The sequence below is a fragment of the Triticum aestivum genome, chromosome 7B (assembly GCF_018294505.1).
Source record: "Triticum aestivum cultivar Chinese Spring chromosome 7B, IWGSC CS RefSeq v2.1, whole genome shotgun sequence".
Classification (NCBI taxonomy): Eukaryota; Viridiplantae; Streptophyta; class Magnoliopsida; order Poales; family Poaceae; genus Triticum; species Triticum aestivum.
This window is the reverse complement of record NC_057813.1, coordinates 763,214,670-763,231,223: the sequence shown is the minus strand read 5'-3', so window position 1 is coordinate 763,231,223 and position 16,554 is coordinate 763,214,670.

Sequence of the window (16,554 nt, the reverse complement as noted above, 5' to 3'; positions counted from 1 at the left end):
AATTGATCTTCGGTCCGGTCAATTGTTCAAATAAGCATAACACCAGCTTCATATTTCTCGCTTTCGCCAAGTCGTGCTCCATAAAGATGATTGTATCATCAGTGTACTGCATGATTGACACACCTCCATCAACCAGATGAGGCACCAATCCACCCACCTGACCAGCCTCCTTGGCCCTTCCTATCAGAATTGCCAACATGTCAACCACAATGTTGAACAGAATAGGAGACATTGGATCACCTTGTCTCAGGCCCTTGTGTGTCTGGAAATAATGACCAATGTCATCATTCACTTTAATTCCAACACTCCCTTTTTGCGTGAAGGATTCAACCTGGCGTCGCCAAGCTTCATCAAAACCCTTCATGCGTAAGGCCTGCTGAAGGAAAGGCCATTTGACTTTGTCGTATGCTTTCTCGAAATCCACCTTGAAAACTACTCCGTCTCCCTAGATCCGCTCTTAACTGTCGAAGTGTTTCGTGTTCCACTACCTAGGGGATGTTACTACCAGTGCCAAAGATGGAGTAGCAGTGCTTTATTTTTCCCCAGGTGAATCCGCGGAAGCGTGCCTCAATCGTGCCAAGGCATGCTCGCGGCGGCAGAGAGCAAGGCATCCAGGTTCAGGTTTATTATTTGAAGGACAAAGGGGTCCAATGCCCCCCCCCTCCCCAACCAAATTTAGTTTTCACATAAGCATGTAACAAAATAGACGGTTTATTATTTGAAGGACAAAGGGGTCCAATGCCCCCCCCCCCTCCCCAACCAAATTTAGTTTTCACATAAGCATGTAATAAAATAGACGGTTTATTATTTGAAGGACAAAGGGGTGGCAAGAGAATAGACGGGTTCGTCAGCTGCTCAACTGGGCTTCTCTCAAACCGAGCATCCGACACTCGAAAGAGAAACAAAATAAACAAAAGAAAAAGGAAAATGAAAATTAAATACAAACAAACAAACAAATGCAAAAAAGTGGAAAAACTAATAAAAACAATGAAAGAAACATTGAAAAGCGAAAAGAAAAAACAAAGAAACGAAGAAGATATAACAAAACCAAACAAAAAAAGGAAAGGAAAAAGCAAAAAACCAAAGAAAATCGAATAAAAATGAACAAGAGAGAAAGAACTGTAAAAGGAGGGAAAAATAAATGAAGAAAACCTGATGAAGAAAACACACAGAACCAGTACAAAATGGCTATCAGGGTAACGAAGCAAGTCAGTGGCGGTGGTAGAGGGTGGCCAGGGTGGGCCCACCCTAAGATTTGAAAACAGCATTTGTATCATAGGAGAAAGCTAAAAAAAATTAAAAAAAGTGTATATGTATAGTACACTGCTGGCCCACCCTGGCCCAGTGGCTAGGTCCGCCAATGGAAGCAACCATGTGATCCCAGGTTCAATCACCGAGGCGCTTCCCTTTTACTCAAATTTTTGAAAAATATCACTAGTGCGTTGGCCCAATTACTCCAAATGCTTCAGCGAGAGATCCGTACGTCCTCCTTGATTTTCAGGAGTGGGCCCGCCTCACTTATCTAAATTTAGGCCCGTCGAGAGGCATGTGCGAGCCGTGCATACGCACAGGCCCCCGAAAAACTGGGGCCGTCAAATCGCTGTGTCATTACTCATTATACCTCCCCCTTCAAAAATAAAATAAATGTATCAAGTCACGTTTTAGTATTTGATACATTCATTTCTAGACAAATCTAAGACAAGAATTTTAGGACGGAGGGAGGCCAGGCCAGACCATCAAGGGATAGCACGAGAGAAAAAGGCCTGCGCACTCTTCCGCCCTTATTCACGAGTCGCCCAGACGCCGGTCCAGCCGTCGCGTCAACGTTTCATCTACGCGCTGTCTGCCCAGCTTCCATGTTCTATGTCTTGGTCTTCATCTGCAGATTGATTGTTTATTGGCTCGATCAGTGGTTTGATTGTTTCTATAACTTTCCCGGTAGCTACTTGACCTGTTGTTGGTGATGTGCAGCAGAAGAATTTCTCACTGGATCTAGTCTATCGCATTACAATTCACAGCAGTGGAGAACGGATACATAGACCAGTTTGATGATGCTTTTCAGTAAAACATGAGGTCTCTTTTTTATTTTATTTTATTTAATTTTTAGTACTACCTTTACTCTTTTAGTTATATAATTAAGTGATAGTATGTTTTGCTAATTATGTTAGTTTTTAGTTATATGATTTGTAAAATAAAAAGTAGGGCCTCGTTTTGCATTTCGTACAGGGGCCCTAAATTCCTGGAGACGGCCCTGTCTAAATTCCTGCCAATTAGCCTTAACCACCCCGTAAATTCTCCGTAGACTGCCCGTGAGTCTAGCATTACTCTTAATCAATTTAATTAATATTTACAAGCGGTTCCCTTGAATGGAATCCCCGATTGATTTTTTCAAGCGGAGGTAATGTTTTGCCTCATATCATAATAATTAAAAAGAGAATTGCCCAGCTAATTAAAAAAACAGGAAAAAGTCGCCATAACAAGCCAACACATGGCCCCGCCTGGCTACCCAGACGACTCACACACGACACCGAATTCAGAGTGCCCAGCCATTGGCTGGGCCCTCACCACAACAAGCACAAAAGAACACTGCCAGCCAATTCCAAACAACCGACCACATGTGCTAGTTGCAAGATGACTCCTAGTCGGAAAGAGAGCTTCAACGGAGAAATATGCAAGATTGGCATCGTCAAGGATCTCCTGCGAACAATGTGGAACGAGCGAGGTGCCAACAAGGACATGTATATAAGATAGGAGGAAGGCAAGATGGCCTCACTCTAGAGTCAAAGAGGCTATGAGAAGGGATCCAACCTACCCACACCGATGACAACATGGTACGAAGGAGATGAACCTGGGCTCCCCGTCAACACCATGAAAAGTGTGCCGACGTATCACATCACCATTGCTGAGACCAAAGAGACGGTCTAGGGGTTTCACCCAGAGCCCTGGTACAGAGAGAGGGGCCATACCAATACTCTTAAGAGGGAGGATCGCCGCCATTGGCGCCGGAGCGCGGAGCTTTCTCCCGGAACCTCGCCCGCATCACACCGAGGTACCACGAGTACCCACCCACCCTGAGGTAACAGCGGCGATAGGAGTAGGTGGCCTCCCGTGTCGCCCTTGTGGAGCGACCTTGTGCGAACAATCTTTTTTTGCTAGTGAGAAGAATATCTGATGTGATGAGAATACCAGTGAAGAAAATATTTTTTAATTCAAAACAAAACGTTAGGATATATATGTTTCACAGAAATTGAAATCAAAAATTTCATATATTTCAAAAAAAAAGAATCAGCTTTCATTTCATTTGTTTTGTTTGCGTGCATAGAAAATCAAATTAGTTTCCGTGTCTCCTCGGCGGCCGGGCATGGAGATGGCGGGTGGCCGGGCCTCCTCTGCCCATTGCCGCCAGACTGTTTCCCCACCCCCTCTGGCCCTCTCTCAGATCTGCTACCTAGGGCCGCGACGAGGAGTCCTCCGCTGCCGGCGCGGCCGCTATGGTGAGCTCCGTCAGGTGAGGTGAGTATTCATTCGCCCTTACCAGGTGAGCTCCATCCTGCCCCTGACGGAGCCATATATGTTTGGTCTTAATTAGCAGATGCAGAGGTTCTTGATCCATCCAATTGATGCCCATCGGAGTAATCTGAATCTGAATCTGAATCGGTGGCCCATGGGAGGGGCATCTTAATCTGAATTTTTTTTTGACGAAAAGGGGTTTCCCCCCACCCCAACTTTTTAAAAAAGCCAAGGCAAACAACCAGGCACGGACTGTTAAACAGCGCTCGACGACAGAGAGTAGCTGCCGCAGATAGAAAGGGTTCTAGGACTACCCTATTACAAGCTCAAGGCTATTCAGACACAAGCAGTAGCGATTACATTTTCCAGCAACGCCAAACTTAAGAAAGAGTCTAAGATCTCCACGCAATTCTAAGCAATTCCCCTCTTCGGTGGTCCAAGAGCCTTAAGCACCGGAGAAGTAGCGCACCCTGAGCTTATGAGCATAACACTTTCCAGTTCTTGATCATCGCCCCCAACAGGTCCAAGACACATCTCATACCTCGCCATCTTCGCCCCTGGAAAACAAAATCATTCCGAAGACGCCATAAACTCCACAAGGCAGCAGCAGAAACAATATTCAAAGCTTCATAATGTTTCCTTCTCTTCCAGAAGGAAGTTAATTGATCAAAGGAATTAGGAACATCAATAGAAAAGATCTCAGCAACTAAGGTCCAGACAGATTTAGCAACAATACAATCAAAAAACAAATGTTGAATAGATTCAGGTTCACAGCAAAAGACACAGGACATGTCTTCAACATGCCTGCGCTTGGCTAGATTGTCTCTGGTCAGACTCTTGTTATAATAAACTAGCCAGAGAAAGACATGTATGTTTGGTGGCACTTTGATCTTCCATATGTCATCTTTAATGACAGAGGGAATCCCACCAAAGTTGATTAACTTGTAAAAGGACTTTACAGAGTATGTGTTAGAAGAATCTAACATCCAAAGAGGCTGATCTGGAACATCAGACAAGCAAACAGTTTTAACAATCTCAGTTAGTTCCTCTCATCTAGTTAATGTATCATCTGAAACACACCTCCTAAATGTTAACCGCAGCTCACCATCTACCCAGACCTGGGCCAGGGTAGACTCCTGCTGTTGGCAAATGCTGTAAAGATCCCAAAATGTAGTTTTCAAAGAACAATCTCCTACCCAGATATCATGCCAGAAGGCAATGCTAGTTCCATCCCCAGGAACCCATCTATAGAAGTTCTTAGCAGCTGCAAGAGCCCAGGATAAACTTTTCATAAATGGAGAACCAAGAACTACCCTAGCATTAAAAAAATTAGGGCAGGTGGTATTATATTTATATTTCAGCACTTTCTTCCATTCACTGTTTTTCCCATCATAAAATCTTTTTCCCCATGATGCCAATAGAGCCATATTAAATTCTCTAAGATTGGGTACCCCCAAGCCACCAAACTCCTTTTTCCTAGAGATCAGACCCCAATTAGCAAGGTGGTATTTATGAGAATCTCCCATGTTACCCCAAAAGAAGTGAGACATTTGAGAAGTAATCATGTCAATTGCCCATTTGGGAAATTTCATAATAGACATAAGATAAGCAGGAATACTAGCAATGCATGTGGTAAGCAAAATCAGTTTCCCTCTATAAGATAGAAATCTCCCCAACCAACCTGAAATGTTCTTAATAATCCTATCGATAATGGGTTGTATGTCCTCCCTCCTCAACTTCTTAAAGTGGAGGGGGACACCTAAATATTTGAAGGGGAAATCCCCCATCTGGCAGCAAAAAACTTGGGCAAATTCATTAGACAGCTGTTCAGAGATATTAATAACATACAAATCACTCTTATGGAAGTTAATTTTCAACCTAGACAGATGTTCAAAACATGAAAGAATCCATTTCAAATTTTTTGCATACTCTAGCGAATTCTCTAAAAATAGGATGGTGTCATCAGCATATTGGAGGTTGACCACACCACCAGGGAAGGCCTGTGGCAGAAGCCCACGAATTAAACCAATATTTGTAGCTTTTTGCAGCATTTTTGAAAACACATCAGCCACCAAATTAAAAAGAAGGGGTGAATGGGGGTCACCCTGTTTCAAACCCTTCCCCCCAGAAAACTGGGGACCATTAGTATCATTGATCCGAACTTGGAAGGTGCTTTGATGAATGGTGGAGATCACCCAATCCACCCATTTATTACCAAATCCTCTAGAAAGAAGCATCTCTTTTAAGAAATCCCAGCTCACTCTATCATATGCTTTCTCATAATCTAACTTAAGAACCAAACCAGCAGTCCCAGATCTATGGACTTCATGAATGACCTCATGAGCCATAACCACACTCTCCAAGATAAACCTCCCTTTGATAAACACAGTCTGATTAGAGGAAATTAGTCTGTCGCATAAGGGGGAGGCCCTAGTGGTCATAGCTTTAGAGAAAAATTTTACAGCACAGTTGCTAAGGCTAATGGGCCTGAAATTCTTCATGTCCTTAGCCATAGGGATTTTGGGGATAAGAGTAATAATGGCATGGTTGAGTTTATATATATCAAGGGTACCTCTTTCAAAATCTCTCACCATCCACATGAAATCTTTCTTAATCAAATCCCAATTTTTTTGATAAAATAGAAATGATAGGCCATCAGGGCCAGGGGCACCACTAGCATATGAACTCATCACAGCTTGTTTAATCTCTTCCTCAGAAAAAGGCCTCTCCAGATATTCTCTCTCATCGGCACTCACCATTTCATCATCAGACCAGAAGTTAGTATCCAAATGGATATCAGGTTTAGGTTCAAAGGGAAATAACTCTTTATAAAAAGAGGTAGCCACCTCAAGCATCTCTCCAGTTGAAGTGACCACACCATTGGGGCTATTCAACTCAAAGAGGTGATTTTTCCTGTGTCTGTGATTGGCTAGCGCATGAAAGTAAGCATTGTTCCTATCACCCTCTAAAATTTTTCTATCTCTAGATCTCTGCCAGAGGGCAGTTTCCTCTTTCTTCCACAATTCATCCAACTCCTTCTTAATCTATCTCATCCTGTCATAGTCAACAGTAGTTAGTTGATGAGTTTCAGACATGACATCCAATATATCAAACTCCAGAAGGAGTTCCCTCTTCTTTTTCTTAAGAGCAGCCTCCCTATTAATATTCCAACCCTTGGTTTTTTCCCTAAGATTCTTAGTTTTACACAGCCAGTTCTCAGCAGAGGATCTGTCTGAAGAAACAGAATTCCATGCTTCCACCACCACTTGATGGAAGTCTGGTTGTGAGAGCCACCATTTCTCAAACCTAAATGGCTTGGGGGTGGTGGGGGCTCTGGCACCAGTGTCTAGGATCAAGGGGGTATGGTCACTTCCCACCCTGGGGAGAGCAACTAGAGTAGAGAAAGGAAAGTGTGTATCCCAGTTCACAGAAATGAACACTCTGTCTAATACAGCAAAAATAGGGGAAACCTGATTGTTAGACCAAGTGAACACCCTATTGGAGATAGAAATCTCCATCAATGCCCACCTATTGACCCAATCATTGAACAAGAAAGTAGTCTGTTGATTGATCAAGCCACTACTCTTCTCCTTATCATTCCTAACCAGATTAAAATCTCCACATATCATAATTGGATAAGAAGCAGTAGACAAGGTATCATGTAGTTCAGTAATAAAATCTATCTTAAATTCAGGGTAAGCAGACCCATAAACCAACACCAATTGCCAAATGAAACCATCAGACTTATTTTTAATGGTAGCCACAATTGAAAACTTTTGATTAATAAAACCAATCACTTCAAAACAATCTTTTTTGAATCCCACAAGGATCCCACCCGCAGTATTATCAGCTGGTAAAAAATGCCAAGCAAAATCACCACATTTATCAATGGACTTGAGGAAACCCTCAGAAATGATTTCTCTCTTAGTCTCTTGAAAACCAATAAAGTCAGGATTAGATTTGGCAATAGTATCACATAGGCACTGAATCTTTCCAGGTTGACCTAGACTCCTAATGTTCCAGATAAGACCTATCATTAATTAATTCTAAACGGGTGGGACAAGCCACAGGGCTTACTTTTAGTTAGCACCATAGGTGTCCCCCTGGAAGCATCAGCAGTGCCCACTGGTACCATGGGAGGCACACCATCAGGTGTCCCAACTAACTCACTGGGATCAAGATCAAGGTTATTATGCAACACAATTTCAGGATTGTTATTGGCAAAAGCCAAACACCTCTCTTTCTCTACCTCTATCATCTCATCAATAGTAATGTTCTTTTGATTATCATCCCCCCCCCCAATAACTAAGTTCATTTGGTTCATCTGGTTAGTAAGAATATTCTTATCCATAGTAGAGAAGGATTTACCTTTAAATGTGGGAGGGATTTCCAGATTCTTCTTCCTCTTATATGCTGCAGCTTTTTCCATAATGTTAATATTTCCATGGCCTCTAGTAGCAGGTATTTTTGCAACAATAGGCCCCCATCTTGACTTGTTATCCTGAATAGCCTCCCCATTTTTTGCTTGAGAGAGTGATTCCAGCAAGGATCTCTTCCAAGTTTCACTTTGGAGAATTTGAACAGCCTCATGGGGGAGAACCCCCAGCTCATCCTCTATTCCCTCATCTTCAGAGTCACACATGTCCACTGATCTTAACAGATCCTCACAGTACTCCATGTTCTTAGTTTTCTTCCCAGAAGTTATGTTGGATTTTCTTTCACTTGGAGAAGGAGTTTTGTAGGCATCCCCCTCTTTTTCTTCACAGCATATGTCTTGATCTGTCAACTCACACATATATCCAGAAGCATGTCCATGTCCATCAGAAGATGAACCCTTGGAGTTACCCTTTGTCAAAGCATATTCCAGAATAAAGTTCTCCTGGTCAGTGTCTATGTTCTCATTCATGGGTGCATCCACCCTTCTCTGATCATCAGATTTTCTTGCAGAGTTCTGTTTGGATGAGAAATTGGCCTTGTCCAGTTCATCAATGGCTGTGTCACCAGCTCCTGAACCATCAGAAACATGGTCACCTTGGGTCCCTTCCTGTCCTTTTGTCTGGTTCTCCTCGGCCTTCTCATCATCCTCAAAATCTTCCTCATCACCATCAACATCAATGACAGAATCAGCCCCACCAGTTTGTTCAAAACCTTCCACAGTGAAGCCAAGTAGAAACAATTTCTTCTTCATCTCAATCAACCTTTCAAAAGGAATTTTGGTAGGGTCTCTACAAGCAATCTTGACTCTGACATTCTCAAAAAAGGTTCTGGACATCCCATTCCAATCCACATCTATAAGGGCCCCAAACAATGAGGCAATTTGAGCAAATACTTTCCAAGTGCACCACTTTGGAGGAATCCCTTCAATCAGCACCCAAGCTTCAATCAATTCACCAAATGGTTCACATCCACCCTTCCATTCAGTAAGAGTTACATTGACATCCTGTGGCGGGGAGAACCCTGGCAGCTCAATAAGGTCTTCCACTTTTTTCCAGGGAGGGAACCTGACCAAGAAAGTCTTACTAGATAATCCTCTGATTTGCCAGGGCCAATTTTTGGATTTGCAAAAGGTAGCAGAGAGCAATTCCCTCAGCTTGGCACCATTCACTTCTCCTTTCAAGATGTTAACCACTGCACAGTTTTGGAAGTTCAACCACTTGGACTCATTTGCAACAGGGACATCCACATGGTACAAACCAAGACCTTGAGCTCCACTACCAAAGAAAGCAGCCGTAGGTTGAACCTTAGACCAAGCTGCACAATTGTTGACATTATGATTCTGCTGACAGATAAAACAGGCCTTTGGCTTCACACAATTCCCAACATAATGTCCCGGTCCACCACAATTGAAGCAGATCATATCCTTATATCTAGGGTCAAGAACTTGCTCCACCTCCACCTCCACGGACTGGGATGACTGTACCTGCGCAGATCCAGCAGTAGAAGCTGTGGATCTAGTAGGCTTGGGGGCAGGAGCCTGCTCCTTTGTTGCTGGCGCAGTTGGCTTCCGCCCAGCAGGCGTAGCAGGTTTCTGCCCCACCCCCTTGGCTGGAGCAGTGGGGTGGTTGCTTCCCCCAGCGCGACGATCTGCCATCTTCACCCCACGCTTAACAGCTTCAGCGAAGGAGATAGAACCAGGGCCGATCCCCTCACGAGCAACTTTGACCTGTTTGGGGGGTGGGTCGAACGGCCGACGACTTGCAGGGAAACAATCTGCAGCCGAAAAGGCTTTGCTCTCAACAAGGTCCCTCCGAATCCAGCAAAGGAATCCGGATTTTTGGTGGTCTTGAGGTCGAGGGGTAGGGTTTCTGGGGGGGGCGGCGATGAGGGGGGGAGGGAACGAGCCAGAGCTGGCCAAAGTGCTCCTCCACATTATCTAGGGCATCGGCTTTACGCAATCCCCTCATGCTTTCCGCTTTCTCCTCAACAACGCGTAATTTGATTGTGGGCCCAAGCAAGGCTGGATTCACCCCACGGGAATGGTACGAAGCCCCCGTTCCTGGGACAGGGATAGGATTAGCAACCTGGTCGAGTCCCTCGCCGGAGCACTTCTCCGACGAGGTCTCGCCCACCGCAGAAGCAGCCGCAGTTTCCTTACCGTACTGAGAAACCAGAGGGAGAACCCCCGAATCTATCTCCACATCCTGAACTAGTGTACTAGGAACCGAACCCGATTGCTCAATCAAACAAGCACCCTTATGCATTCTCTGGCGACGCAATCGAAAATCCCGCAGTCTAGCTTTCAGAGCTGAATTAGCACGGAAGTGTAAACCCAACTCACCAGGCCATGGAGGAGGATCAATGGCTCGTCGCTGTGTCTGAACCAGTTGGGGAAGACGCTCTACTGATGACGCGGAGGCCAGACGGTCCCTGCGGGGATGAACTCCGGCGGGATCCTGGCAATCCCCTCCCACGAGGGGGGCCTGATGTTGAGCCTTGAGGGATTCGCCGTCCTGAAGTTCTCCCAGCGGGCGGCCTGCCGCGGATCTAACGATTCCGCCTCCTGAATCGCCCAGAAGAGGAGCTCCACATCCTCGCAGTCATCGTCTCCGATGAAGCGCGCGCGCTCGATGAAGTTCGCATGGCGGAGGATGTGCATGTGGATCTCCCCCCACTCATCGCGGTCGGGGAAGCGCTCCATCACCACCAGTGGCGGAGCCAGGAATATTTTTTAGGTGTGGCAGAGTTTGAGGGGAAAAAACAATGTAGTAACATATAACTATGTGACGTTCCTGCTTGCTGCATCTCTTGACGGTGATCGCTGCCATGCCCACCACGCTGACTAAAGATCGCGTGGTTGCTCTGTAATCGCTGCCTCTGTTGCATGCCTTAGGGGTTAGCCGACTAGGGGTCGGTCGGTCGGTCGGTAGTAGGGACAAATATCACAACAAGACATACATTGTCATGAGTTTGGAGGAGTAGCCGTTGCTCCTAGTTGTATATTGTAATACCTCAGACGATTTGAGTCCGATTAGATCTAGTTTCTTCACCGGAGAGACGGAAAGCGGTGAGGCTCTGGGTTTCGCGGAGTTGGCACTGCTCATCACACAGCTAGAGACAAGCTTGAGGGGCGACTGCAAGGCGATTCCTGATCAACCGTGCTTGAACGAAACAACTCGTGTATCTCCAATCAACTAGTACATTTTTTAGCATGTCCAATCAACTGGAGTACATGTGAATTGATTTGCAATTGACTGCCAATGGTGTCCTCGTTCAGAACATGGGCTTGTGGGTCATGGGCTTATGTGATGCAAGTCACCTATATTGCTTAATTCTCTCCTTCAGCGGCAGTTAGGCCTCTAATGAGGCAGAAACACGTAGGTAACAATACAACTACCTGGCGAAATACATCCGAGGCCATGAGTTGCCTGCCCCCTGCGAGTATTCATCCTCCAAATTGACGAAACTGACCAAAAATCCATTGACTCAGCTCAAAGCTTCATACATACAGTATATATATGCAATACTTTTGCCAAATTTTAGGTATGGCGGCTGCCAAACCTCGCCATATAGCTGGATCCGTCCCTGATCACCACCCGCCTCATCTCGCGGCGAGCCTCCGGCGAGTGCGGATCGATCTCGGGCAGCGGCGCTGCAGCTGGCGGTGGAAGCGCCCGCGGCTCCGCAACCCGCACCACCGGCACAAGCCGGAGGATCCGCACGCCGCGGCGTCGCGCTCCGGTCATGCTTCTTCTCTGCTGTGGATCTGGGGCGGGGAGAGCTCGGTGAGGTGTGGGGGTGGGTGGGAAGTGAGGGAATTAATGGCGGCGTCGGCGCTTCACCCGAGAGGAAGGAGAGGGGGCGGGAGGGGGCGTCATTCTCTCATCACCATCGGCTGCCTCATCACGCCTACTTCTCTTGTTAAATTGTAATTGATTTTGGCTCATCTTAATCGGAATCTGAATCTTAATCAGCAGATAAGATGCATAGGTAGGTTGCTGTAACCATTGATGCATGCACTTTGTCTTAGACAACTCAATTTTTTGGGCCACTGATTCAGATGCAATCGTTGATTCATCCTTTTTCTCCTAGTACTAGTACTAGTACTAGTAGGAGGGTAAAAACATACTGTATTTGTTAACCTGCTATATTTACTGCTGATCATGCCGAGGCAATTATATACTTAACCTATCACTGATTTGCTCTTTGGAAACCAACCGGCCACTGACGGTGACATAAAAGAAACAGAAGCAGGTAGTAACATACTGCTTAATGGGTACAATTTGTCATAATCTGCCTCTAGTGTTGTTCCTTTGATGCATACCATTGTTACCCAGTTGCAATTGTATAGTGCCGTCGATTTCCTGTAAATTGAAGGCATAAAGAGATGGTATTTTATTGTTTGTCATAACTTTCAAAACTCGAGCCAAGGAAATCACATAAAAGGGCAAGAAAAAAGAAGCAGGTAAAGTGACCTACCTACCATTTTGTTCATATTATCTAAAACGAGTTTCACTGACATTCTTCATTTTCATGTGCTACCACCTACACCTACACGGTATGCAAACTAGCTACTGAGATTCAGATTGGAGAACCTTCAGGTTAACAACTTCAACATAAACCAAACTTGTACTTTGAACTAACCGCTTCAATCTGTCATAAATATTGACGATATGTTTCCATCTTGTGGCTGATCTCATGTTTGCAGAACCTTGCAATTAACCGTCGACTGATGTCCAACCTAGTAGAAACCTTGCTTGCCTCGGTTTACTCCCTCACGCCAACAAGCAGTCTTTGATCGAGTAACATCAAAAGATGAACAAATGAGCACTTACTTCTTATTAGATATAGCATAGGCCGACAGCTCGATCGGGCCACTTGTTGTATTTTAAACGTCATTTGATTAGTGAGTGCGCTACAGACCACTGGGTTCCTGTTACTTTTTTCAGCATGTTGAGCTCAGCTCAAGTTAAGAAACACAACTAGCTGGATCAAATCGCTATGGTCAGGTCAGGTTAGTATCCATGTATGGGAGGTTGGTGTTGGTGGCTTCGGCGTGCCTGGGGCAAAGTTAACCAAGAGTGGGGAAAAACCCATCCGATTCAGATGCAATCTGTTGGAGAAATGGCAACTGGTATTTTCTGAGGGCCAAAAGCCATTACATATACATGTGTGAGAAAGTGCAGAAAAGCCCCTTATACAATGGGGATGTACACAATGAACTATACACATCTAACACCCCCCACCCTCAAACTTATGGTGGATCAACAACACTGAGTTTGGAGAGGAAAAACCCATGCTGCGCTCGAGTCTGTGCCTTCATGAAGAAGTCAGCCAACTGTAACTCAGAGGGCACATAGTGAAGAGCGAGAGTCTGATCCTGCACAGCAGCACGCACAAAGTGGGCATCCACACCGATGTGCTTGGTGAGCTCATGCTTCACCGGGTCACGCGCAATATTGATAGCACCGGTACTGTCGGACAGTAGAGGAGTGGAGGTAGTAGCAGACACACCAAAGTCCTCAAGTAACCACCATAACCAGATCACCTCAGCCATCAACATAGCCATGGCTCGCAACTCAGCCTCTATACTCGAGCGAGAAACTGCAGTCTGCTTCTTTGTCTTCCAGGCAATAAGAGAGCCACCAAGAAAGACGCAATAAGCAGACAGCAAGCGTCGATCCGAGGGATCACTAGCCCAGGTAGCATCAGAGTAGGCCTGGAGCTCAAGAGAGCTGGAACGGGGAAAGAAAAGGCGCTGAGAGATCGTGCCACGAAGATATCGTAGAACACGGAGGAGATGACTATACACTAGTAGAAAACCACCCATTAGTCCCGGTTCGTAAGGGCCTTTAGTCCCGGTTCATGAACCGGGACTAATGGGTCGTTACTAATGCCACCACCCATTAGTCCCGGTTCAAACACGAACCGGGACCAATGTGGCTCCACGTGGCCCTGTGCACCGAGCCCAGTCAGAGGGCCTTTGGTCCCGGTTGGTGGCTCCAACCGGGACCAAAAGTCAATTTTTTTTTACAAAAGTGGCTGCTTTAGGGGTTTGGGGGGTTATTTTTAGGTTGTTATTATAGCTAGCTAATAGAGAGAAGTGTCCTCTCTTATCTTCGTCCTTGGTTTATCAACGCTGCTGCTATGTTCATTGCACCCGCAGATATGACATGCTCATGCATGCTTTGCATCATACATCATCATATATATGTATATAATAACAACTCCTACTAATCATGCATCATCATACAATTTCTACTCGTTATTAATAATAAGTCATACGATCATCATCCTCATATATAGTCATCGAACCCAACCCTACATAATTGTTCTTAGCACATGATCATCAGTATCAGGTATAGGACCTAAACACCCTTAAGGTAAAATAGCATAAAACAATATAGACCCTGACTCTCCATTATGAATAATGGCGATCATCCTGTCTCCAATTCTTGCCTTTCGCTGCTTATTGCTTCCAAGAAGCTCCTTACGACTGTCCACACATTTTTTCCATTCTTTGATTGTTATGTCTCCACTTCTTTTAGAAACCCGGTATGGACAGTTGAGATTCGTAGGACGACCTGGTCGTATGTTCAAAACATGAAGGCTACCACGCGTATACATCAGATGAGGAACACAATCATTCGGGATTATCTGTTGAAAAACATAGTAATAACTTCGTAGTTAGCAATGATGTACTAGTTTTAGAAGTGTGCAAAAAGATGCACGGATGTTGTAATAGTAAAAATAATCTTATCAAGGTATCTCCATGGTAGTTACCGTAGTTCAACACGTGCACTAGTGGCACGTATTGACCATAATGTTGAGGAGTTTGATTGTAGATATTGTAATTCTCAAGATCAGTACAAAATCCGACCAGATGATTTTTCTCCTGATAAGTTAATTCGGAGCCTTCGGTGTAGTACGTTCTGTCTACCATCTTCCGCACATTCTTTGAAGAATGAAAATAAGCTGTCAATGGAGATAAGTTGTCAACTATATATTTTGAAATAAACAATATAAATTACTTAATAACTATGTTTAGCTCACATGAAGGAAGAACTGGAGGTGTATCCACAAAGACCCAAATCGAAGGTGTCTCTTGCTCAATTGTACCCTCATCAAGACCATACATCTTGCAAAATGCATCCCAATTTTTGCAACCAAAATGGGTTACACTCTGAGCATTGTACAGCTTTACTTGAAAATCCACACCATGTTCGGTACTTAGGATAATTTTTTTGGTTTCGAAATTTTCATGGTCTTCAAAATCCATCCTCTCCAAGACATAGCGTCTTGCAAAGCATGGGATAAGCTAGTCGAATTGGAAAAGATGAAAAATACACGTTAAAATAGTTGAAGTCGTGCTTAATTACGAAAAAAAACTATTGTCGTCGTTGCGTACCGTATGAACATCGCAAGTCTCCTCGAGCTTAATGCTGAAGCGCCGATCTTCGTCCAGCTCAATGAATCTGTCGCACATACCTCGGTCGTCGTGGCACCAGTCGCACTCCCCCGGGCGATTTTCGTCGTCCGATGAGTACGACATTTCCGGCCTACGTTCATAATTCAAATATTAAACTAGATCATTATTATTAATCACGGGTTGACTATCGATGATCGATGTACGTACGTAGCTCCTCTTTCATTCCCGAATGCATTATTATACCAAATTATCTAGCACACGGGAATGAAGGAGAACTTATCCAATATGAGCATTCAATAAGCAAAACCAAATCACAAAATAAAGTATAGGATTCAAATTAGCATGCATTCAATAATTATAAGCAAAAGTACATCATCTCTTGGTGTCCGTACATCATCAAATATTATCACTAATACAACTAGAACCGTAGCGCCCGACGGGTATCGACGCGGGCGGTGGACACCCAAAGATAAGGAACCATCACAGGATCATAGCTCCAGTGAGATCCCTAAAGAACCTGCCAGGTATTGTCGAACCTCCCCTCCAATGCAACCATGTAGCGACGGACGTGCTCATCCTCCTCGCTGACACGGTGATGTACCACCTCCGCGGTGTCCGGATGCCTCACCACCGTCACTGGCCCATGCGACCGCCACCAAACAAGGATCGGGTCAACAATGGGCTGCCTCCTCACCAACCGACGTCCCCCGGAAGGTAGCACCTCCCAATACCAACCCGGCGGAGCCCAGTCCCGAACATGGCCCTGATTAAGCAGGCCTCCACCGCCGAGTCGACGACGACGAGGATGAGGGATAGGCATCGCCGACGTCGACGCGGGAAGTACTTCTATATATAGTTAAATAAAAGTAGTCTTATTAATTAAATCAACTATCTAGTTCAACTACTAAACACTTACTATAAATAAATAAGTAGTACTTACTAAAAACAAACTACTTCATTATTAAATAAACTACTTCATAATATAATACATATCAAGATTACTACACATCTAATCTAACAAAAAGATCTAAATTACACAATATGAACAAATCTAACAGAAAAAAAACTAACATAAAAAAACTAACATAAAAAATCTATTTACAGAAAAAAATCTAACATAATATAATACATATCTAAATTACTACACATCTAATCTAACAAAAAGATCTAAATTACAC